Below are 26,721 nucleotides of genomic sequence, written 5' to 3'. Positions count from 1 at the left end.
TCCCAATATACAGCAGTAAAAGATGGAATTGACATTTTCTGATTAAAAAATAAGCTCAATTACTTAAATGGCATTCCAAAAAAAAATTATCATTAATAGTATTCACTAAACATCTAAAAAAACAAGAAGGATCCAAATGAAGATCTAGTTCTGTTTAACATTATATTTGTTGCAACAAAAAAATTTTAAATTAATCGATCTAGTTCGAACCGATTCGATTTAAGATTAAAACTCAAAATTTTCATAGTAGGTTTGAATCGCTACAACTACCGGCATAAACAACTGGCTTCACGAAAAGCATTCAATTATATTTGTTGTAAAAAAAATTAATTTAATTGATCCGGTTCGATTTTAGATTAAAACTTGAAATTTTTGAAAACGACTACAATCGCTACAACTGTCCGCATAAACAGTTGGCCTGACCATAAACCTCAGAATTAACTTACTTGAAAAAAAAAATTAAACATAAACTAAACCAGATGAATCTCCAGTTCGATTTCATATTACAACTCCAATTTTTCAAATTCGGTGGGGTTTACTACAAATATTCAAATATTTTTATTTAACTTACTAAAATATTATATGAAACTTAGAATTTAATTAATATACAACTTATTTTTAGCCATAATTTAATTATTTTTTATGACAAATATTACATTTTAATTAATATATCTATTACTTATTTTCAAAGTATTATGTAATATATATATATATATATATATATATATATATATACTTATAATAATTCTTATAAATTTTATCTTGCTATTATAAAATTATATTATAATTTGTCATAACTGTTTAGTATTATATATTTTATATTTTTAATAACTTCTACTAATTATCAAACTTTTTACTATATATATATATAAATATTTCTTTTACTAATCATTTTTATTTAACTTATTAAAATATTAAGCGAAACTTCAAATTTAATTAATATATATATATATATATATATATATATATATATATATATATATATATATATATATATATATATATGGGTTATTTTCGGCCTTAATCTATTTACTTTTTTATGACAAATATTTCATTTTAATTAATATAAACTTTATTTTCAGACATTTATTTATAATTTTTTAATTTTAACTTATTGTAATTTCGCTTCTCGACCTTTTACTAATTTTTTGAAAATTAACTATTATTTTACATTAAACTAACTTTTTTGTATTAAACTTATATCTCTAATTTTGATTAAATTTATTTTCGTCCATAACTTACATTTTTTATTTTTTTTAAATTTTATCTTGCTATTATGAAATTATTTCATAATTTCTCAAAATTGTTTAGTATTATATATTTTAGATTTTTAATAACTTTTACTGATTATCAATCTATTTACTATGTTTCTTTTATGTATATACATATTTCTTTTACTAATTATTTTTATTTAACTTATTAAAATATTATGTGAAACTTCGAATTTAATTAATATATATAATAATTATTTTTGGACATTTATTTACAATTTTTTCTTTCATTTTTTATTATATTTATTATGTCATATTATTTTATATTTTTTATTTCATTCTTTACTATAATTTATTATAAGCTAAATTTCCTATTAATTTTTTTTCTTTTTTGAATAACTTTTACTATTTTTTAAAGTGTTATTTAATTACTATATATATATATATATATATATATATATATATATATGCACACTTATAATAATTCTTGTTGTAATTTCGCTCCTTATCCTTTTACTAATTTTTTGAAAATTAAACATTATTTTACATTAAACTAACTTTTTTGTATTAAACTTAGATCTCTAATTTAGATTTAATTTATTTTCGTCCATAACTTACATTTTTAATTTTTTAAAAAATTTATCTTGCTATTATGAAATCATTTTATAATTTCTCAAAATTGTTTACGATTATATATTTTAGATTTTTAATAACTTTTACTAATTATCAAACTATTTACTATATTTCTTTTATATATATACATATTTCTATTTTTTTATATTGTTAACATTACTTCCTATAATTTTTCATTTTTCGATAACCTATAAACTATGTTTCTTTTTTACTCCTGTGTATACAAAAATTACCCTATAGTCTAAAATATATATAAAAAAATTAAATACTAAAACAGATAAATATTAAAACAAATTAGCATATCAAAAACACTAAAATATAACACACTAAAATATAACAAAAACATATAAAATATAACACACTAAGACAGAAAAATTACACACTAAAATATTTAAACAAAAATTTTTTTATCAACTTCATTAAAAAAAAAATAGCATGTTTAAAACAAATATATATAAATATAACACATGTTTATTTTTTTTCAAGAATGTACGATGTACCTTTTTGTTGACAGCACAAAGTTTTTTTTTTTTGTCTTGCTGGTCCACCACTGGAGGTCTCCTTCTGGTTGTTGGTCCACCACGATTCCCTTCTGGTTGCTGGTCCACTGAGCAAAAGCTTGCTTCACCACCTGGTTCAACGAGCAACGCTCCACACGACAATGGAGAAGAGAGGGACAATGGAGAAGAGAGGGATGAGAGAATCGTAGGGATGAGAGGGTTAGTGAGAGAGACGATAAATGAAGGTAATGCGGGAAATATGAATCAGCTTCGAACGCGATTATAAGTAGCGTCCTAGTACGCTCAGCACGCGGGCTCAGGTTCGATCAACTCTGCCATGAAGTGATGTGACCTCTGCACGCTACTATTAGTGGCGTCTCGAGCTGCAGACGCCAGTATAAGAAGCATCCCAACTGGCTGACGTGACCCTCCCTAGAGAATATTTGTTAGGTGGCCTGCAACACACATGCATGTACTATTAGTGGCGTCCTGAGTTGCGGACGCCAGTATAAGAAGCGCCCCGACGTAGAATCTTCGCCACATAGGCTACAATGCACCTGCAAGCTAGTATAGGTAGCATACCACTTCCGGACGCTAGTATGACTGGCGTCCCCTCGCATTCTCACCCCCTTCTAGTAAATTAAGTGTTGATCACCTATTATAGTATTTTCCCCCTTCTGTTTAACTCTAATACGGTAAAAATCTCTTTATTCTTTAACTAGGCATGTTCCAACAAAGAGAAAAATAAATTTATTGGCTTAATAATTTTGTTTAATTAAAAAAATGTTGATTGATACTTTAAAAAAACTAATTTTGGCCCAATTAATATAAAAGTACTAGATGCTAGCAGATGAACCTAGTTTTACATATAGTAATTTACTCCAACTCCCTTATTAATGTAACGATAAATCTGACGCTATTTCTATAAAACTGATGATAAAATTTTAAATTTATTAATGAATAGGGGCAGAAAGAAGGGCATTAGATTGGAATGGGCAATCTCTAAAAAAAAGGCTATTATTTTAAAGTACATAAAAGACTTCAAGTTCATATTTTGCTATTGGCCCAAATTTTTAGAAGCTTTATGTGCAAAAATGACTCCCTTGTGTATTAAGATATGCTTTTACCATGTGAATGTTAGAATCTTAGAAATTAGAAAATATTAAAATTATGAGTAACTCTTAGGTCACATTTATTGTCTTAGTAAAAATAATTTTAATGATTAATGATTAGGCTTGTGTAGCTATTAATTTTGTTTAGATTAATGATTCCTTTCTATATAACTTTTTGAATTATGCATTACAAATGAGTTAATGGCCCAATCTTAAATTTAAAACTATCACTAATTAAATTTAAAAAATTGATTTTTTATTGAGATTTTAAATTTAATTTTTATAACGTACACATATTATAATGATTAGTTTAATTGAGCCACATGATCAATAAGTGTTAGGGACATTAAAAATATATAAAAATATAGTTTAAAAAATATGGGCCATTAAAAATATACAATCATATCTTTTTGAAATAAATTATTCTAGTAAAATAATTTATTTTCGTTATTATTATTTTTAATTTTATTTTAATTATTTTTTTATAATATTATAAATCTTTCATTATTATAAATGGCATAACTAAGGATATTTTTATTTATTTTAAATTGTTATAAAATACTTAATTGAGTGGAAATTAAATAGAATTTAAGTACAAATAGAATTAAAAATTTTAAATTTATATAAATTCTAAAACTAATTTAAATAATAATTTAATATAATTTAATTTTAAAAGTCAAATAAATTTTATTTTTATTGTTATACTAATAAATCAATATGAATATTTTTGGCAAAATCAATATTATACCTTTCTTCTATATATATATATATATTTTTTTTTTTTTTTAATTTGTTAATTTCTTATTTTAGTTATTTTTTTTTTATAAATTTTATATTTAATTAAAGTTATGATATAAATAGGATTATAAATTTCAAATATAGTTAAATATTAAAATTAATTTAACAAATAAAATATAATTATAATTAATTTAAAAAATAAAAAATATTTTTATTAAATTATTATTATTATTTTTTTTATATAGTTTAGATAAAAGAAAAAAAAAATAAAATATATGTAAGATGCGCAACAAGGAAAGAATAACTGCAGCCGGCGGTTATGTCCTCGTAGGATCTCTATAAGTAATTTCTAAGAGTAATATCCACCTAAAAAAAAAGGAAAAAAAAAAAAGAAAAGAGGGTAAGGTGGACATTTTAGGTGCTCCTCTTTTAGATATATATTGGCTCAATCTAAAATTTAAAAATGTCACTAATTAAATTTAAAATTTTGATTTTTTATTGAGATTTTAAATTTAATTTTTATAACGTACTTTTAAATATTATTACACAAATTATAATGATTAGTTTAATTGGGCCATATGATCAATTAAGTGTTAGGGGACATTAAAAATATATAAAAACATAGTTTAAAAAATATGGGCTATTAAAAATATACAATCTTATATTTTTGAATTAATCACGATTGTATTATTCTAGTAAAATAATTTAATTTTGTTATTATTATTTTTAATTTTATTTTAATTACTTTTTTTATAACATTATAAATCTTTTATTGTTATAAATGGTAATAAAAAAAAGATGGAGAAATTATTTTAATGTGCTCTTTAATAATAGTCAAAATGGTAATAGCGTGAATATAAACTATAGAATAATAGAAAAGAATGTGAATTATACTTGAAGTATTAGATCTTTAGAAGTAAAGGAAGCACTTAAGAGAATGAAAGTGGGTAAAGCCTGTGGACCCGATGAAATACCAATTGAAGTGTGGAAGTGTTTGGGAGATATGGGAGTGGCATGGTTAACTAAATTATTTAATAAGATTCTAAATTCAAAGAAAATGCCTGATGAATGGAGAAGGAGTATTTTAGTACTTATTTTTAAAATTAAGGGGGACATACAGAGTTGCTCAAAACTATAAGGGAATTAAACTCATGAGCCATACTATGAAGTTGTGGGAGAGAGTTGTGGAGCATCGACTATGTCATGATACTTCTATCTCTCTCAATCAATTTGGTTTCATGCCTGGTCGTTCAACTATGGAAGCGATCTTTCTCATTAGAAGCTTGATGGAGAAATATAGAGATGTGAAGAAAGATCTACACATGGTTTTTATTGATTTGGAGAAGGCTTATGATAGTGTTCCAAGAGATATCTTATGGAATGTGTTAGAACAAAAGAAGATATCTATTAAGTACATACAAGTGTTGAAAGATATGTATGAAGGAGCAACTACTATTATGCGCACAGTGGGAGGGGACACAAGAGATTTTTTGATCTCAATTGGATTACACTAAGGATCAGCTATAAGCCCTTACCTTTTTACATTAGTTTTAGATGAATTGACGAAACATATACAATAGAGTATTCCTTGGTGCATGATGTTTGCGGATGATATTGTTCTGATAGATGAGACGCGAGAAAGAGTCAATAGAAAGCTAGAGCTTTGAAAAAGTACTCTAGAGTCAAATGGCTTTAAATTAAGTAGAACGAAAACAGAATACATACATTGCAAGTTCAGTGAAGGCCAAACTGGTGATAGGGAAGAAGTTAGTTTGGATGGAGTGGTATTGTCCCAAAGTAATCACTTTAAATATCTCGGCTCAATCCTTCAAGTAGATGGGGGATGTGAAGAAGATGTTAGTCAAAGGATTAAAGCCGGATGGTTGAAGTGGAGACGTGCCATGGGAGTCTTATGTGATCGCAAGATTCCTAATAAGTTTAAAGGAAAATTTTACCGTACAGTCATACGACCAGCTATGTTATATGGTAGTGAGTGTTGGGCACTGAAGGAGTCGTATGCATTTAAAATAAGAGTTGCAGAGATGAGAATGTTAAGGTGGATGAGTGGTCATACTAGACTAGATAAAGTCCGTAATGAGAATATTAGAGAAAAGGTAGGAGTGGTGTCAATTGAGAATAAGTTGAGAGAAGAGAGATTGAGGTAGTTTGGTCATGTGAAACGTAGACATACGGAGGCTCCAGTTAAACAAGTAGAGCACATTAGGTTAGAGGATAGAAAAAAAATGGGTAGACCTAAATTGACTTGGAGAAGAGTAGTACAACATGACCTAGAAATATTACATATTTCTGAGAATTTAACCCAAAATCGTGTAGAGTGGAGAAAGCGAATCCATATAGCCGACCCCAAATTTTTGGGATAAAGGCTTAGTTGAGTTAAGTTGAGTTGAGTTGTCATAAAATACATAATTGAGTTGAAATTAAATAGAATTTAAGTACAAATAGAATTAAAAAAAATTTAAATTTATATAAATTCTAAAATTAATTTAAATAATAATAATAATTTAAACAAAATTTAATTTTAAAAGACAATTAAATTTTATTTTTATTGTCATATTAATAAATCAATATGAGTATTTTTAGCAAAATCAATAGTATCCGTTATATATATATATATATATTATTTTTTAATTTGTTAATTTCTTATTTTAGTTAATTATTTTTTTTAAATTTTATATTTAATTAAAGTTATTATATATATAGGATTATGAATTTTAAATATATTTAAATATTAAAATTAATTTAAATAATAAAATATAATTATAATTATTTTAAAAATAAAGAATATTTTTTATAAAATTATTATTTTTTATTTTTATATAGTTTAGATAAGAGAATCAAAAAAATTAAAGTGGATGTAAGATGCGTATCAAGAAAAGAATAACTGCAGCCCGTGGGTATGTTCTCGTGGGATCTCTACAAGTAATTTCTAAGGGCAGTATCCATAAAAAAAAAAAAAAAAAAAAAGAAGAGAGACAAGGTGGATATTTTAGGTGCTCATCTTTCAGATATATATTGACCCAATCTTAAATTTTAAAATATCACTAATTAAATTTAAAAAATTAATTTTTTATTGAGATTTTAAATTTATTTTTTATAATGTACTTCTAATTATTATTACACAAATTATAATGATTAGTTTAATTGGGCCACATGATCAATAAGTGTTAGGGAACATTAAAAATATATAAAAACATAGTTTAAAAAATATGGGCCATTAAAAATATACAATCTTATCTTTTTAAATTAATCCTGATTGTATTATTCTAGTAAAATAATTTAATTTTGTTATTATTATTTTGAATTTTATTTTAATTACTTTTTTATAATATTATATATCTTTTATTATTATAAATGGTATAACTAAAGATATTTTTATTTATTTTAAATTGTTATAAAATACTTAATTGAGTGGAAATTAAATAGAATTTAAGTACAAAAAGATTTAAAAATTTTAAATTTATATAAATTCTAAAACTAATTTAAATAATAATAATAATAATAATTTAAAAAAATTTAATTTGAAAAGTCAATTAAATTTTGTTTTTATTGTTAGATTAATAAATCAATATGAGTATTTTTGGCAAAATCAATATTATCCCTTTCCTCTCTCTATATATATTATTTTTTAATTTGTTAATTTCTTATTTTAGTTAATTATTTTTATAAATTTTATATTTAATTAAAGTTATTATATAAATAGGATTATAAATTTTAAATATATTTAAATATTAAAATTAATTTAAATAATAAAATATAATAATAATTAATTTAAAAAATAAAAAATATTTTTTATAAAATTATTTTTTTTTATTTTTATATAGTTAAGGTAAAAGAATAAAAAAAAATTAAGGTGTATGTAGGACGCGTATAAAAAAAAAAAAAAGAATAATTGCATCATATGGGTATGTACTCGTGGAATCTCTACAAGTAATTTCTATGGGCATTATCCATATAAAAAAAAAAGAGAAAAAAAAAAAGAGAAAAGAAATAAAGTAGATATTTTAGGTGATTCTCTTTTAGATATATATTGGCCCAATCTTAAATTTAAAAAATCACTAATTAAATTTAAAAAATTAATTTTTTATTGAGATTTTAAATTTATTTTTTTATAATGTACTTCTAACTATTATTACACAAATTATAATTATTAGTTTAATTGGGCCACATGATCAATAAGTGTTAGGGGACATTAAAAATATAAAAAAACATAGTTTAAAAAATATTGGCCATTAAAATAATACAATCTTATCTTTTTGAATTAAATTATTCTAGTAAAATAATTTATTTTCGTTATTATTATTTTTAATTTTATTTTAATTACTTTTTTATAATATTATAAATCTTTTATTATTATAAATGATATAACTAAGGATATTTTTATTTATATTAAATTGTTATAAAATACTTAATTGAGTGGAAATTAAATAGAATTTAAGTACAAAAAGATTTAAAAATTTTAAATTTATAAAAATTCTAAAATTAATTTAAATAATAATAATAATAATTTAAAAAAATTTAATTTGAAAGGTCAATTAAATTTTGTTTTTATTGTTAGATTAAAAAATCAATATGAGTATTTTTGACAAAATCAATATTATCCCTTTCCCCTATTTCTCTCAATATATTAATTTTTAATTTGTTAATTTCTTATTTTAGTTAATTATTTTTATAAATTTTATATTTAATTAAAGTTATTATATAAATAGGATTATAAATTTTAAATATATTTAAATATTAAAATTAATTTAAATAATAAAATATAATTATAATTAATTTAAAAAATAAAGAATATTTTTTATAAAATTATTTTTTTATTTTTATATAGTTTAAGTAAAAGAATAAAAAAAATTATAGTGTTTGTAAGACTCGTATCAAGAAAAGAATAACTGCAGCATGTGGGTATGTACTTGTGGAATCTCTACAAGTAATTTCTATGGGCAGTATCCATCTAAAAAAAAAGGAGAAAAAAAAAATAAGAGAGAGGTAACGTGAACGTTTTAGGTGCTCCTCTTTTAGTTATATAATTGCCCGCTCTTAATTTTAAAAATATCAATAATTAAATTTAAAAACTAATTTTTTAATTGAGATTTTAAATTTAATTTTTATAATATACTTTTAAATATTATTACACAAATTATAATGATTAGTTTAATTGGGCCACATGATCAATAAGTGTTAGGGGACATTAGAAATATATAAAAACATAGTTTAAAAAAATATGGACCATTAAAAACATACAATCTTATCTTTTTGAATTAATCGTATTATTCTAGTAAAATAATTTATTTTCCTTTTTATTATTTTTAATATTATTTTCACTACTTTTTATAATATTATAAATCTTTTATCATAATAAATGGCATAACTAAGGATATTTTTATTTATTTTAAATTATTATAAAATACTTAATTGAGTGAAAATTAAATAGAATTTAAGTATAAATAGAATTAAAATTTTAAATTTATATAAATTTTAAAATTAATTTAAATAATAATAATAATTTAAAATAATTTAATTTTAAAAGCTAATTAAATTTTGTTTTTATTGTCATATTAATAAATCAATATGAATATTTTTGGCAAAATCAATATTATTCGTCTCCTCTGTCTATATATATATTATTTTTTAATTTGTTAATTTCTTATTTTTAGTTAATTGTTTTTATAAATTTTATATTTAATTAAAGTTATGATATAAATAGGATTATAAATTTTAAATATATCTAAATATTAAAATTAATTTAAATAATAAAATATAATTATAATTAATTTAAAAATAAATAATATTTTTATAAAATTATTTTTTTTATTTTTATATAGTTTAGATAAGAGAATAAAAAAAATTAAAGTGTATGTAAAACGCGTATCAAGAAAAGAATAACTGCAGCCCGTAGATATGTACTCGTGGGATCTCTACAAGTAATTTCTAAGGGCAATATCCATCTAAATAAAAAAAGAGAAAAAAAAAAGAGAAGAGAGATAAGGTGGATATTTTAGATGCTCCTCTTTCATATATATATATTGGCTCAATCTTAAATTTAAAAATACCACTAATTAAACTTAAAAAAATTAATTTTTTATTGAGATTTTAAATTTATTTTTTATAATATACTTCTAATTATTATTACACAAATTATGATAATTAGTTTAATTGAGCCACATGATCGATAAGTGTTAGGGGATATTAAAAATATATAAAAACATAATTTAAAAAATATTGGCCATTAAAAATATACAATCTTATCTTTTTGAATTAATCGTATCATTCTAGTAAAATAATTTATTTTCCTTTTTATTATTTTTAATATTAATTTTATTATTTTTTTATAATATTATAAATCTTTTATTATAATAAATGGCATAACTAAGGATATTTTTATTTATTTTAAATTGTTATAAAATACGTAATTGAGTGGAAATTAAATAGAATTTAAATACAAATAGAATTAAAATTTTAAATTTATATAAATTCTAAAATTAATTTAAATAATAATAATAATAATAATTTAAATTAATTTAATTTTAAAGGCCAATTAAATTTATTTTTATTGTCATATTAATAAATCAATATGAGTATTTTTGGCAAAATCATTATTATCCCTTTCCTCTGTCTATATATATATATATATATATATATATATATATTATTTTTTAATTTGTTAATTTCTTATTTTAGTTAATTATTTTTATAAATTTTATATTTAATTAAAGTTATGATATAAATAGGATAATAAATTTTAAATATATTTAAATATTAAAGTTAATTTAAATAATAAAATATAATTATAATTAATTTAAAAATAAAGAATTTTTTTATAAAATTATTATTTTTTATTTTTATATAGTTTACATAAGAGAATAAAAAAAATTAAAGTGTATGTAAGACACATATCAAGAAAAGAATAACTCCAGCCCGTGGATATGTACTCGTGGGATCTCTACAAGTAATTTTTAAGGGCAATATCCATTTAAAAAAAAAAGAAAAAAAAAAGAGAAGAGAGACAAGCTAAATATTTTAGGTACTTATCTTTCAGATATATAGTGGTCCAATCTTAAATTTAAAAATATCACTAATTAAATTTAAAATTTTAAACTTTTAATTGAGATTTTAAATTTATTTTTTATAATATACTTCTAACTATTATTACACATTATAATGATTACTTTAATTAGGTCACATGATCAATGAATGTTAGGGGACATTAAAAATATATAAAAACATAGTTTAAAAAATATGAGCCATTAAAAATATACAATCTTATCTTTTTGAATTAATCATGATTGTATTATTTTAGTAAATAATTTAATTTCGTTATTATTATTTTTAATTTTGTTTTAATTACTTTTTTATAATAGTATAAATCTTTTTTTATTATAAATGGTATAACTAAGGATATTTTTATTTATTTTAAATTGTTATAAAATACTTAATTGAGTGGAAATTAAATAGAATTTAAGTACAAAAAGATTTAAAAATTTTAAATTTATATAAATTCTAAAACTAATTTAAATAATAATAATAATTTAAAAAAATTTAATTTGAAAAGTCAATTAAATTTTGTTTTTATTGTTAGATTAATAAATCAATATGAGTATATTTGGCAAAATCATTATTATCCCTTTCCCCTCTCTTTATATATATTATTTTTTAATTTCTTAATTTCTTATTTTAGTTAATTATTTTTATAAATTTTATATTTAATTAAAGTTATTATATAAATAGGATTATAAATTTTAAATTTATTTAAATATTAAAATTATTTTAAATAATAAAATATAATTATAATTAATTTAAAAAATAAAGAATATTTTTTATAAAATTACTTTTTTATTTTTATATAGTTTAGGTAAAAGAATAAAAAAAAATTAAAGTGTATGTAAGACGCGTATCAAGAAAAGAATAACTGCAGCATGTGGATATGTACTCGTAGAACCTCTACAAGTAATTTCTATGGGCAATATACATCTAAAAAAAAAGAGAGTTAACGTGGACATTTTAGGTTTTCCTCTTTCAAATATATATTGGCGTAATCTTAAATTTAAAAATATCACTAATTAAATTTAAAAAACTAATTTTGTATTGAGATTTTAAATTTAATTTTTATAATGTACTTCTAAATATAATTACACAAATTATAATGATTAGTTTAATTAGGCCACACGATCAATAAGTGTTAGGGGGACATTAAAAATATATAAAAACATAGTTTAAAAAATATGGACCATTAAAAATATACAATCTTATCTTTTTGATGTGGTATATACTATGAGTAGTTTAATGTGGTATAATATTTACTATGAGTAGTTTGATGTGGTATTGATTCTCTTGATGTAATTAGGTTGATGGGTAGTATAGCTATGAGCTTGTAATGATGATTTATTTATTATTGATAGTGGAAGATGCAATGCTCGTGGATGTAACCTTATGTTGAGAGGGTGAACCACGTAAATATTAGTGTTTTGTGTGTTTGCTTTGTTTCTTTGCAGTTTACACACTTTCGCAGTGCACAACATAAAACCCAATCCAAGTTACTGTGGATGTCATGATTAACAGGTGCATAATCTAGTTTTATGCTGGTGTCTAATCAGATATTGGGTTTAATTTGGATGTTTAAATTTCATTACATGGTGTCCCTATTTTTGTAGACCTTTGAATTTTATGTTTGTTGTCTTTTTATATATTTGACTCAATTTTTTCTTTGTTTTTATCTATGTTGTATTACTACAGTGGGCCTCGGGAAGATGCCACTCGAATTGGTTCTACGGGTGTTGTCAGGTGTCAGGCTGTGGATATCTTTCCTCTGAGGTGTGTTAAGCAGGCCATCTATCTCCTTACCACTGGTGCTCATGAGGCTGCTTTTAGAAACATCAAGACCATTGTAGAATGTTTGGCATACGACCTTATTAATGCTACAAAGGGTTTTTCCAACAGGTTGAATTTCATTCTTACTTTTCATTCTCTCATGTTCTGAACAATCAATATCTTTCATGCTTACTTCTAGTTATGACCCTGTGTTTTCAGTTATGCCATCAAGGAAAAGGATGAGATTGAAAGAGTTGCCAAAGCCAACCATTGAGGGATCATTACAGGATGACAGTGCAAAAAGTTTTTGTTTGTTAGGATTTTTTAGTTTTATTCTAAAAATTTGAGCATACTATTGATGTTCTCCTGGTTTTTATTTGTGGCAAAGATTGCTTTCTTTTTATATGAAGTTTCTCATGTTATTAAGAATGCATTAGTGACTTAATTACTTAAAGAATGTGTTAAGAGGTTTTTTTTTTTTTTTTTAATAATCTATAATGGCTTGCTAGTATTATAGCAAAGATAAGTGCTCGTCTAAGTCTATGTAGTCGACGCACATTCGCCACTTTCCATTTGCCTTTTTTACCATGACAACATTGGCTATCCAGGTTATGTATTTTACTTCTTGGATTAAACGTGCATCTAATAATTTCTTAATTTTTGTTTCAATTACCTGCTGTTGTTCTAGTTTAAAATGCCTCGTCTTTTGTTGGACTGGTTTGGCTTCTAGATCAACGTTTAACCTATGGGTTATTTTAGCCGGATCCACTCCTTTGATGTCCTTTGCCTTCCATGCGAAGGTTGTTATCCTATTTTTTAGCATTTGGATTACTGCCTCCCTATTTGCTCCACTGAGTGTTGTTCTGAGGCATACTTTTTTTCCTTCCTCTAGCTCTTCTTCTGTTATGGAATCAACTAGTTCAAGTGAGATTTAACTTTCTGGCTTTTCGAGCAATTCAATCGGCAGGGTCACTTCTATTACTACCTTTGTAGACTTTTTGTAGCACTCCCGTGCTAATTTTGGCTTCCTCGTACCATTGTTATGCCTCCTGGGGCTGGTAGTTTCATGCATAGCTACTTCAAGCTAATTACTATGTCGTTATTGTTTAAGATTGGTCGGCCAAGGATGATGTTGTGGGATAGGGGAATGTCAACTACTGCGAACTCTGTGTAGATTTCTTTCTTATGCCCTTTGTCTCCCAGTACAGAGCAAGATTTACAGTTCCTAAGACCAGAACCGTTTTGTCTCCCAAGCTGACCAAGGGGTGCATGACCTTTGTTAGATTTTCTATTTTGTACCCAAGCTTCTCCAATACTTCTTTCATTAGAAGATTGACTGAGCTGAATGTATCGATTAGCACTCACCGAACTGTGTACTTGTTGATCTGCACAGACACAACTAAAGGGTCAATATGATGTTGATTTACCTCGTTCTCACTTGACCCTATGGTTGTAACACCCCTATATTCGGTAGTGCATTCTACTGTTCCGGTGACCAGTGTCTGTCCGGACAGCTAGAATGCCTGGAACTATACTTAAATGTTAGTGAGAAGACATAAAATGATGAAATACAATAGAGGAAAATACAAGAAAAATAAAGAAAAAATAAGAGCAATGAAATGTAATTTGGTTAAACGAGCCAAAAACCCTAGCGATGGGTGACCGCACCGGGAAGTTGCGGCGACGACCGTTGACTACCCTGGACCACAGGGAACCCTTGAAAATAATTTTTGAGACATAATTAAAGGCCTATTGAGGTGTAATTAATATTATAAATGTCAAAGAAAATTAATGAATTAGTACAAAGAAAAACGAAAAATCAAGAGATCGATAAAAATTGGTGTTACCGAAAAATAGAAAATACAATCCGAAGAGGGGCATTTTGGCCAATTGACACCTAGAGTTGGCTTTTGACCTAAATGTCCATTAAAAATAAGTAGTATTAAACTTTAAAAATGTCAAAGAAAAATAAGAATTTGATACATAATGTAAATAGTGGAAGTTGGTGGTAAATTTACAAATTATGGAACTTGGAAATTAATTAATCATAAACTAAGCTTAGTGGAGCACTAACCACACATTATGGGACATATATAAATCCACTTGAAGACAAAAACATGCCATTCAGCATCTTCTTCCTCAAACACTCTCAATTGCCGAATTCCTTTCTCCCTAAAGTTCCACCATTGCCGTCCACACTCCAAGCTCTAATCCACCATGATTAAACCATGAAACCCTTAAGTCTCCTTCACTAAAGTTGGTCTATACACCTTGGGGAAGAGATAGAGAGCAAGAAAGAAAGGTTTTGATGAGTTTTTAAAAAGCTTTAAAATAGGTAAGAGCTCATTTCCTCTCCCTTTCTTCATTAATGTTTGTCTTGGTGTTGAGATGAGTAATTTGGTGAAGAAAATTTGAGGTTTTAATGAGTTATTGTTATGTGCCATTTTTTGTAGCCATGGATATTAAAGAAGTTTGAATTGTTTTCACTTGAAATTGATGGGTAATGAGGTTAATTAGAGTGATTAAATGTATAAGAGTTTGATTACCATGTGTATAGTTTGAATTTTGAGTTTATGAATTGAAAATGGAAGCTTGATGTATATGTGTAAATTGGGCAGCCTTGATGTCCATAAGAAGACCTTAATTTTATGTATATTTAATGTTGATTTAAGAACAATGGGATGTATGTTATTGATCTTGGTTAGTTGGATTAAGTTTGAGCAATTGAATTGTGTATTGGAACCATTGAGATTTTGGGGTTTTTGGAAGAAATTGTAAGGGCTTTGTGAATTAATCAATTTGGCAGCCTTGTGATGCATGGTAGAGTGTTTAAATTCATATAATAGTTTAGTGAATTATGGTACCAAGGATGGCAAAATGTGTATGTAATTATTATTGGGAAATTAGATGTGTTAATGAGAGGTATTCATGTGTATGTATTGTTGAAATTGGACTTTGAAATTTTGAGTTGTAATTGGTGTATTAAAGGTAATTGTAATATGCCCAAATTGATTATAATGTGAAGTGATGACTGGATTTGGTATGGTACCAAATTAAAATTTAGTATGAGAGGTTTAAATTTAGCAAGTAAATGTGTATGTGATTGGTGTTTGGGAAAAGTATAAAAGAGCAGTATACAAATGAGCCTATAACCCTAAATCTGTGACCCCAATTGGTATGAGGCCAATAACCAATTGGATGTCACACCTTACCCCTCCGTAAGGCATAACATGATCCCGTAGAATACTTAATGAACTACCGAACTTCACCCACCGATAACTCATTAAGTACCCTACAAGGAATTTTAAAACAATTTTCTTACATTTTGGAAGTGGTGAGCATTTTAGTGAGAATTAAAAACCATTTATTCAAAGCTTAAGGACTAGTAAAAATTTTTGTCCATTTAAATTTTGCCGCAAATTTTATAAAAATTTTGACAGAGTTCCCTCTGTATTTTGAGAAACCAGTTCTTCAAATACCTATAAAAAGCACTTCCAAAAATATTTCACAACTCCCAACCACCAATAATTCTCAAATCAACTCAATACAAGGCACTTCAAATAATTTCACAATTTAATCAAATTTGGTCATCACAAAATTTTTAATACTTCATTAACAGGGCATAAAGCAGAAAATTCATATTTATAAATATTAAATTTACAGAAGCAAACCCAAAATAATATTATTACAATTTATTTACAACTGCTCAACTTTCATTGATACATACAACATTCCTATATTTACATCAAAATTATCTATAAGGGTATAAAATAATACCCGTACAACAGACTGATGTAGTTCTCCAGTTAGTAGCAGCTCACTCTGCTGCTTTCTCCTTGCTCTTATCTGCGACAGCAAATTAAGCTATCGCTGAGTATAAAAATACTCAGTGGTGCACAATAAAAATTTAAAATACAATAAATAAATCATTCATTGTCAAACATACTTTAAATATTTCTCAATCACATTTCACAAATATCCAAGTTCATAATAACACTATTTTGTCAAATAATCTATTAAACACAGTTTAGTCAAACAATTTCATAACACAGTTTAGTCAAATAATTTCATAACACAGTTTAGTCGAACAATTTCATAACACAGTTTAGTCAAACAATTTCATAACACAGTGTTGCCAAAGTCATACACAACTTAAGTCATGACACAAAATTTCCGATCAATGCCGCGTTGTACACCACGACAAAGCAATCTACAACCCCATTAATCGAAATCAATGAGGGAGGTGGCTAGCTAGCTAATGAGTACTCATTCGATCTACAACCTCAATTGGCAAGCCAGAGAGGGAGGAAATAAACGATCTCAACCCCATAAATGGAGGAGGAAATGTGATACTGTCATGCTAAGTGTGAACATAAAATCCATTTCAAACATTTCATTCAAATATTGCATACAAAAATCAAATCAATTTCCAAGGTTACAATTTGATCACAAGGTGGCAACACAAAAGTTCATAAATTCATACTGCATGCTAAATCAATTTTTCAAGGGTAAAATGCTTAAATAGGATTTATTGTGCACAAACCTGACTAGAGTCGCCTCTAGGCCTTGACTCAGTCTCTCCGAGCTTCAAAGTCTTTTTCAGCTGAAACACACAATTTCATAGTGTTTCAGTACCATAACTTAACATAAGTCCAAAAATAAATTTATCTTCACTTTAACTAGCTCTATTGCGTTAAATTCGACGTTCTCGAAGTTTTAGTGTTTTGGGTTACTATTCACTATACTATTCAAGTCAAATAGTTGACTTTCTAAGGCTTAATAGGTATGGGAACTCCAACTTCACCCACATACCACATTTTGGTCATTAAACTTGTTGGTTTTGGTCACTTTCTCAAAGCTTAGGTCATTTTGGCAAAATTGCCAATTTTCGGTTTTGGTGCTCCGAAGTTACACTGTTCCATTGGTCGATCTACTGTTGGAATTTGACAAAACTTCCTTCATAGAAAATGTTCATTATTGTCTTAAGTGTATTCTCATTTTTGGATCACCTCAATCGAAGTTTTGTAGCTCAAGTTATGGCCAAAATAAGTTTACTGTTCACGTGCATTGTTCATGCTGATATTTTGGGTTCTAGCATATTTTGATCCAACTTTGGTCAGTAATTTGATCAAGTTAAGTTCATAATTTGGTCTAACTTTCTTCATATGAAATGTTCTACTATGCCTTAGGTTTCCATCGGTTCAAGAATTGCCTAAATCCGAGTTTTCTAGAGAGAGTTATAGCCATCCAAACATTACTGCTCAAATGAAAATCTGCAGAGTTGCAGGTTTGATTACTCAACTTTGCTCAATAATTTGAATGGGTTAATGGCATAATTTGGGGTGATGTTCTTCATGAAAGTTTTAGATCTATATCTCCTATAACCCCTGGCCAAATTTCAGGTCAATTTGACCTGTCTAACTCGAGTTATGACCTTACTGTTCATTTGGTCAGTTTAGTGCAGTGGCAGCCTGCTCTCATTTCACTTTGGTCAATTTGTTCACCCAGTTTTGGTCAGTTTTTGGGCATGGTTCCTTAATGAAAATTGTGCTCTTTTATGTCTATTTTCATTTTCAATTGGTGGCATATCAATTGGACTTGTAAAATTTGAGTTTTGGTCCTTCAAAGTGGGTTTGGTCATGCTGCCAGCAGCATGACCATTGGACCTACGAATTTGATTTTTATTCCAACAATTCCCACACAACTTATTTGGTCATAATTGACCATTATTTCATTTCACAATAGGTTAAACATGCCATTTATGCATTTCTCCAAATTTTGGTTCATAAACCCTAGCATTGAAACCCTAATCTCACTAACTCTTGCATTTTTCCACAATTTCTAGTGTAATTCAACTACTTAATTATGAATTTAAACATAATATTAAAAACTAACCACTAACCTCTTTTGTTGAATTTCTCCCTCTTCAAATCTTCTTTCTTTCCTCCTCTTTTTGTTGTCAAGATGCTTGTCAAAGTCCAAGAACAAGACTTACTTAAAGGAGTTAGGGAGTTTATAAAATAAAATCAAGCTTTTGAAAGCTTGAGATGGGTGTTAATGGTGGAAAAGAAATGAGAGAAATGAGGGAGAAGGAGTGACGGGAATGGAGAATGGAGAAGTAATCAATTTTTTTTTTCTTTTCTTTTATCTCTTTTGGCTTATGGAAGACCACAAAAAGTCCAATTAAATAATTCAACTAATTAATTTATTTTTGGCATCATGCATGAGATCATGCATGATGTCATCACTTTTGACTTTTTCATTTTCTTCTTATTTTTTTTTCTATTTATTTTTCTATTAGTTCTTTAATTTAATTATCGATTCCGAAATTTCCTTTTCTCCAATTTTATTTGACAGTTAGGTCAGGAGTCAGCTCTTGGGGTCAATTGATCAAATTGCCCCTCGCCGGTTCATCCCGGTTTGCAAATAATCCAATATTTCTTCCGGCTCCCTGACCTAATTATTTGACTGGCTTAACAGTTCTTTTTCGTGATTTTCTCTTTTCCACTGTGTTCATAAGGGTCCTAAGGACCGCAGCGTCACTTTTTACGGTTCGAAATTTGAGTTTAAAATGACTTCACAGTCGTTCCCGAGGAGGTCACTCATCGCTGTGACTCTCGGCTCGTTTAACCTCTTATGTTTTGTTTTTCTTATTTATAGTTAACTAATTAAACATTACTAATTATTTGTGTTTATGGCTTCTCAAGTTGTCTTAAGTGTGGCCCTAATCCCATTAATTGTCCGGACCGACACCGGTCACCGGAACAGTGAAATTTACCAGGCTATGCAAACGGGGTGTTACAATTCTCCCCCCCCCCCCCCTTAAGTAAACTTCGTCTCGAAATTTTACCTGGTATCAATCTCTGAACAGCTGTGGATGTTGTCTCCTCATGTCCTCCTTTCGTTCCCAAGTAGCTTCTTGGCCTGAATGATGGTTCCACAATACTTTTACCAACAGTATCTGCTTATTCCGTAGCTGCTTCACCTCATAAGCCAGAATCTTTATGGGTTCTTTTTCATATGTGAGGTCTGGATTCACTTCTATTTCTTCTACTAGTAGTACATGAGATGGGTCTGATCGATACCTCCTCAACATAGACACATGGAAGACATTATGTATCTTCTCCAACTCTGGAGGTAGTGCCAACCGATATGCCAAAGGACCCACTCTTTCCAATACCTCATATGGCCCAATGAAACGAGGACTTAGTTTCCCCTTTCTGCCGAATCTCATAATCCTCTTCCAAGGAGAAACCTTGAGGAAAACTTTCTCACCCACTCCATACTCAATATCCCTTCTTTTCAAATCAACATAGGACTTTTAACGGTCTGATGCAGTTTTAAGTCGACCCCTGATCACCTTGATTTTCTCTTCAGTCTATTGAACAATTTCGGGTCCAATCATTTTTCTTTCACCCACGTCATCCCAACACAACAGGGTTCTACATTTCCTTCCATACAAAGCTTCATATGGAGGCATTCCAATGCTTGATTGGTAGCTGTTGTTGTAAGTAAACTCAATCAAAGGCAAGTGTGTATCCCAACTACCCTCAAACTCAATCACATAAGCCCGTAGCATGTCCTCCAAGATCTGAATTACCCTCTCAGACTGGCCATCTGTCTGTGGGTGGAATGCAGTACTGAAGTTCAATCTAGTTCCTAGGGCTCTCTGAAGACTACCCCAGAATCTAGAAGTGAACCTAGGATCTCTATCTGATACAATGGATACTGGCACTCCATGCAATCTCACAATCTCATCAATGTACAACCTGGCCAATCTGTCCAAACTGTAGTCCATCCGGACTGGCAGAAAATGAGCAGACTTAGTCAGTCTGTCGACAATGACCCATACTGCATCATGACTCTTCTGTGTCCGCAGAAGTCCCATTACAAAATCCATTATTATTCTTTCCCATTTCCATTCCGGCACTGGTAGTGGATGTAACAACCCAGTGGGTACTTGATGCTCTGCCTTTACTTGCTGACAAGTTAGGCATTTGGACACAAACTCTGCCACATCTCTCTTCATACCCATCCACCAGTAATGCTCCTTTAGCCCTCTATACATTTTTGTACCACCAGGGTGCATGGAAAAAGGAGACTCATGTGCTTCCTTCAAAATGATCTGCCTCAAATCAACATCATTAGGAACACACATTCTGCCCTGGTGTAGCAGTAAACCATCATCTCTGATTGAGAACTCTGGTTTCTTGCCCTGCCGGACTTCTTCCAACGACCGATACCTTTCATCATTACGGCGACCATTACGATCGATCAATCAACACTGGCTGTACATGCCATACAACTGCTGCCTGCCCATCATCATTAATCTTTAAACTGGCATGTAATAACCTCAACTCATGTACCAAAGACAAAGGAGTAACCTGTAGACTTGCCATAGTCTTGCGACTTAGGGCATCAGCCACAACATTAGCTTTCCCTGGCTGATAGTCTATCGAACAATCATAGTCTTTTATCAACTCTTTCAATTCTGCAGGTGCCATTCTGTATGGTGTTATGGAGATTGGGTCCACACTAGGCATAACATCAATTTCAAACTGCACTTCTCTTTCTGGAGGTAATCCTGGCAATTCTTCAGGAAATGCATCCGGAAAGTCACATACAGTAGGAATGTCCTCCAATGTTGGACTCCCCACTTGGGTGTCTATCACATGTGCCAAGTACGCCTCACACCCTTTTCTAATCATTTTCCTGGCCAATGCAGCTGAAATGATGTTTGAAGGCAATAACTGTCTCTCCCCATGTATTACTACATCACCATGCGAGGAGACCAAAAGTGACATCTTGATCTCTGATCAATCATGGCGTGATGCTTGGCTAACCAATCCATGCCCAAGATAATGTCATAATCTCTGAAGGGCATTTCAATTAAATCAGACAGAAAAGTGTGTCCTTGGATCACCAAAGGACAGTCCCTATATAACCTATTTACCTTGACCTCCTGGCCTAATGGACTAGTTACTAGCACATCATAGTCCATTGGTACACACTGAATAGCAGTTGAACACATCACACTAGCACTAACATACGAATGTGTGGAGGCAGGATCAAATAACACATACACATCTTGGTCAAGGATGGAGAAAATACCAGCTACAACATCTGATGTTTCAGCCTCTTCCCTCTGACGCATGGTATACACTCTAACTAGTGCGCCACTAGGTACTGGCTGGTTAACAGTGCTCTGACTTCCAGGGGTGTTACCAGGACCCCTACCTCTGCCTCTGCCTCTAGCAACTGACGGTGACTCTCTAGGTACAGAGACTTGGGTTGATCCTTCAGATGTGGCAAAAGATCCAGACCAGCACGGACTAACCTCTTTTGTTGAATTTCTCCCTCTTCAAATCTTCTTTCTTTCCTCCTCTTTTTGTTGTCAAGATGCTTGTCAAAGTCCAAGAACAAGACTTACTTAAAGGAGTTAGGGAGTTTATAAAATAAAATCAAGCTTTTGAAAGCTTGAGATGGGTGTTAATGGTGGAAAAGAAATGAGAGAAATGAGGGAGAAGGAGTGACGGGAATGGAGAATGGAGAAGTAATCAAATTTTTTTTTTCTTTTCTTTTATCTCTGTTGGCTTATGGAAGACCACAAAAAGTCCAATTAAATAATTCAACTAATTAATTTATTTTTGGCATCATGCATGAGATCATGCATGATGTCATCACTTTTGACTTTTTATTTTTCTTCTTCTTTTTTTTTCTATTTATTTTTCTATTAGTTCTTTAATTTAATTATCGATTCCGAAATTTCCTTTTCTCCAATTTTATTTGACAATTAGGTCAGGAGTCAGCTCTCGAGGTAAATTGACCAAATTGCCCCTCGCCGGTTCATCCCGGTTTGCAAATAATCCAATATTTCTTCCGGCTCCCTGACCTAATTATTTGACTGGCTTAACAGTTCTTTTTCATGATTTTCTCTTTTCCACTGTGTTCATAAGGGTCCTAAGGACTGCGTCACTTTTACGGTTGAAATTTGAGTTTAAAAGCGACTTGTGATGCGTTCGAAGAGGTCACTCATCGCTGTGACTCTCGGCTCATTTAACCTCTTATGTTCTGTTTTTCTTATTTATAGTTAACTAATTAAACATTACTAATTATTTGTGTTTATGGCTTCTCAAGTTGTCTTAAGTGTGGCCCTAATCCCATTAATTGTCCGGACCGACACCGGTCACCGGAACAGTGAAATTTACCAGGCTATGCAAACGGGGTGTTACATTGGAGATGAAATTAGGCACAAAATGTGCCAACTTTCATGTTGAAAGCCTACCAAAATTCTGTCTGAAAAGTGACACCAAAATTGACCTAATCCAGAATTACAACATTGTAAACGCAGAAATTGACCATATGAACAGTAGTCAGTCTTTTGGCCATAACTCACTCAAAACAGGTCCAAATGACCTGAAATTTATACCATTGGAAAGCTTAGACATAGGGATACATCTTTGTGAAGGTCACAGAACCCAGAAATGCCATTTATCAAGTCAAATTGTTTGCACAAGTTTAGTCACAAAATCTGCCAAAATTGACTTGACCTAAAAATTGCAATAAGAAGGTAACCTGTCTAGTATTAGTAAAATGACCATAACTTGGTTCAGAAAACCCCAAATGACATGAAATTAGTACCAAAATGTCACTAAGACATAGACCTACAATATTGCTCTTTTGACCAGGACCCAGAAACAAAGGGAAATAAGTCAATTAACTAGGTTAAAGTAGTGCACCAAATCTGAAAAATTACAATAAAATGCAAGAAGTTTAAAAATGAAATTGGTAACATATACCAACACTAGAGGACTATAAAATGTGACATATTGGTAACATTAAAATTAACTCACCTAGTGTGCATTAAAGGTCAACATTATATGTTGACTAATGAAAGGAATAGTATCAATAAAATTTAATTATTGAATCTTATTATTAGAAACAATTTAAATGAGTACTAAAATACTTTAAATTGTGTGTTTTAATTAGCAAAGACACTGGGAAGGGAAAAGAACCACTAAGTTAAGGCCAAAAGACTACTCATCAGAGGTTTATGTACAATAATTATTTTCTTTTGATTTTCAATTGAAATAAATTATGACAATTTGTATGTTATTGTTTAAATTTTAGAAAATCTGTTTGAATGAAATTTAATGGATACTTATTGTTGGAAATTGCATAATGGTTTGAAACCACAGCTATCGTGAATATTTGATTGAATTCCTCACTAACTTGTCTAGTGGAACGAATTGGCTTTGAATTCCCTCTCTGGCTGAAGTGTTGAGGTGTGTGCCAGTTGAGGACGAATAGGATGAGTACTCATATAATTGCTAGCTAGCTATGTTATTCCTCATTAGCCATTGGCTTTTGGGATGAATTGGATTTTGGTATTATGATTAAGCTATGTGTGTGATTTGTTAGTATTTATTGAGACATTGTGAAATGGAATTTATTTTCTTTATGAAATTTTTTGTCTTTTGAAATTAAGCATGGTTTTAAGTATCCACTGATTATGTGATTTATGGTTTTATAGTTTTAAATTACATTTTCTTAACATTGTGCATCACTGAGACATTGGCTCAGCGATAGCTTTTTCATTGCTGTCGCAGGTAGACAGACAGATAAAGCAGCAGAGTAAGCTGCTTGTGCTATATTTTTGGATTTTGCCAGGTATTTTGAGTATACCACCTCCTTGTAATTTTTCTTGTGATATATGTGAACTGTATATATATATTGTACTTGGTCTTGAGCAGTTATAAAATAAAAGTTGTAAATTATTTTAGCCTGTAAAAATGTTGTACTATAATTCTCTTATCTCAGCTTTTGAAATACTCAGCCAGCCTAGGGTTGATGGGAATTGGAGTGTTTGATGAAGTTATAACATGATTGGAGCTTGTGTAATGTTGAATATATGATGTGAACATTTAATTGGATGAATTGGAGTTATTGATAAATTAGGGTTTATGGCACTTAGGGTTTGGGGGAAAATTTAGAAAAAAATTGGTAATTGATGTAATGGAACCTAATTGAGGTTTGAAATGGTCATTTGGAGTCATTTGGAATGTGTTTGAATGGTTGGAATGGGATTGAAAAGGTCAATGTGATGCTGCCTCAATTGAGCAATTTGACCTTGGTCAGCTCAAATGGCCATAACTGAAAATTGGTTGCTCTAATTGGTGTGAGGCCAATTTGAGATGAAAATTTAGACCCAAAGCTACAATTTTGGTGAAGAAATCTTGCCCTAAAACCAAACACAAATTGGTGTAAAGTTAGGTCAAATCCGGATTTAGGCACACTACCCCGTACAAAACTAACTATATGAACAGTACTTGTTCTAATGGCCATAACTTGGTGTAGGAAGGTCTAAATGACCTGAATTTTATACCGATGGAAAGCTGAGACATAGAACTACAACTTTTATGAAGAACACAAACCCAAATTCTAACCATAACCCATCCAAAAAGTGAGCTACAGTTAACATATCAAAACTGCCAGAATCAAAATTGTGCCCAGAATTCTGGGTTTGAACCAATCTAGCCAGCCTTAGGAAAATGGCCATATCTTTGGCTACAAAACTCTAAATGGAGTGATTCAAAAAGAGAATTAAATATAAGACAATAAGGAACAACTTTGATGAAGGACACTTAGCCAAATTTTCACTGTAGATAGACCAATGGAACAGTAAAAACAAATAACCCAAAACTGAAATTTTGAGATTTAACCGTAATAGGCTTTGAATTGGATTTGGCAATCAATGCCAACAAAAATATGTGGGTGTAATTAGAATTAACATATCTAATTAGTATGAAAAAGTCAATATTTTGACCAAATGGTCAAATGAATAATAACTATAATTACACTAAGTACTAAAGACTCAATTTTGTGGGGTAAATTAAGTGTATAAGATTTAATTATTGAATTTATTAATTAGAAATAAATTGAATAGATATTAAAACACTCTAGTTATGTGTTTTAGTGAGAAATGAGCCCTTCAAGGAAGGAGGAGGAATTGAACCAAGACAAGCCTAGATAAGAGGTTTGTGCACAACTAACTCTTTTTGTTATTTTTCACTTCCAAATTGATTTGAATAAGTTTATTGTATGATTTATGATTTTTGTTGTGTTGAGAATTTTAACTTGTTGAATGAAATTATATAAATTAAGTGTAAATTTTCTTATGCATTAAGGATTTATTGCATGGTTTTGAGAATTGTAAATTTAAGTTTGATGTGTTGCCAACCTTGAGCATGAATTTATAATAATTAAATATTTTAATGGTTTATAAACACTTTTGTAAATAGAAATTGTTTTGAATATGATTTGAAACCACAATTGACATGGCAATATGTTTTGAATTCTCATTAGCTTGTTTAGTGAGATATCTCCTCTACTAGATGAGGTGAGTTCCTTCCTCTCTAGCTTGCCAGTTGGGGAAGAGTTTGGATAAGTACTCATATATACTAGCTAGTTTTTGTTCCTCCCTTTTAGCCTCGGTTATTGGGAGAGTTTGAAATGTCATGGTGTACAACACGGCATCTATTATGAATTTTGTGTCATGGGTCCAACTATGTGAATTGTTGGCAACGCCCTTTAAATTATGCATAGTTTGATAAATTGTGATCGAAATAAATAAATTATCAGTGATTCAAAAATATTGTATTGTTTCATGATTTAAAAGAAATGTAGATAAATAGTTACTATTTG

The 26,721-nt window shown here is 28.8% G+C and overlaps 1 pseudogene; it reads left to right on the top strand.

Moving 5' to 3' along the window:
- The first annotated feature begins 2,331 nt into the window (after window positions 1-2,331).
- Window positions 2,332-13,291, top strand: LOC110651779 (40S ribosomal protein S5-like; annotated as a pseudogene).
- The last annotated feature ends 13,430 nt before the right edge of the window (window positions 13,292-26,721 follow it).

Source organism: Hevea brasiliensis, chromosome 3 (genome assembly GCF_030052815.1).
Source record: "Hevea brasiliensis isolate MT/VB/25A 57/8 chromosome 3, ASM3005281v1, whole genome shotgun sequence".
In the NCBI taxonomy this organism is placed as follows: Eukaryota; Viridiplantae; Streptophyta; class Magnoliopsida; order Malpighiales; family Euphorbiaceae; genus Hevea; species Hevea brasiliensis.
This window is presented reverse-complemented; position numbering and strand designations above follow the sequence as displayed.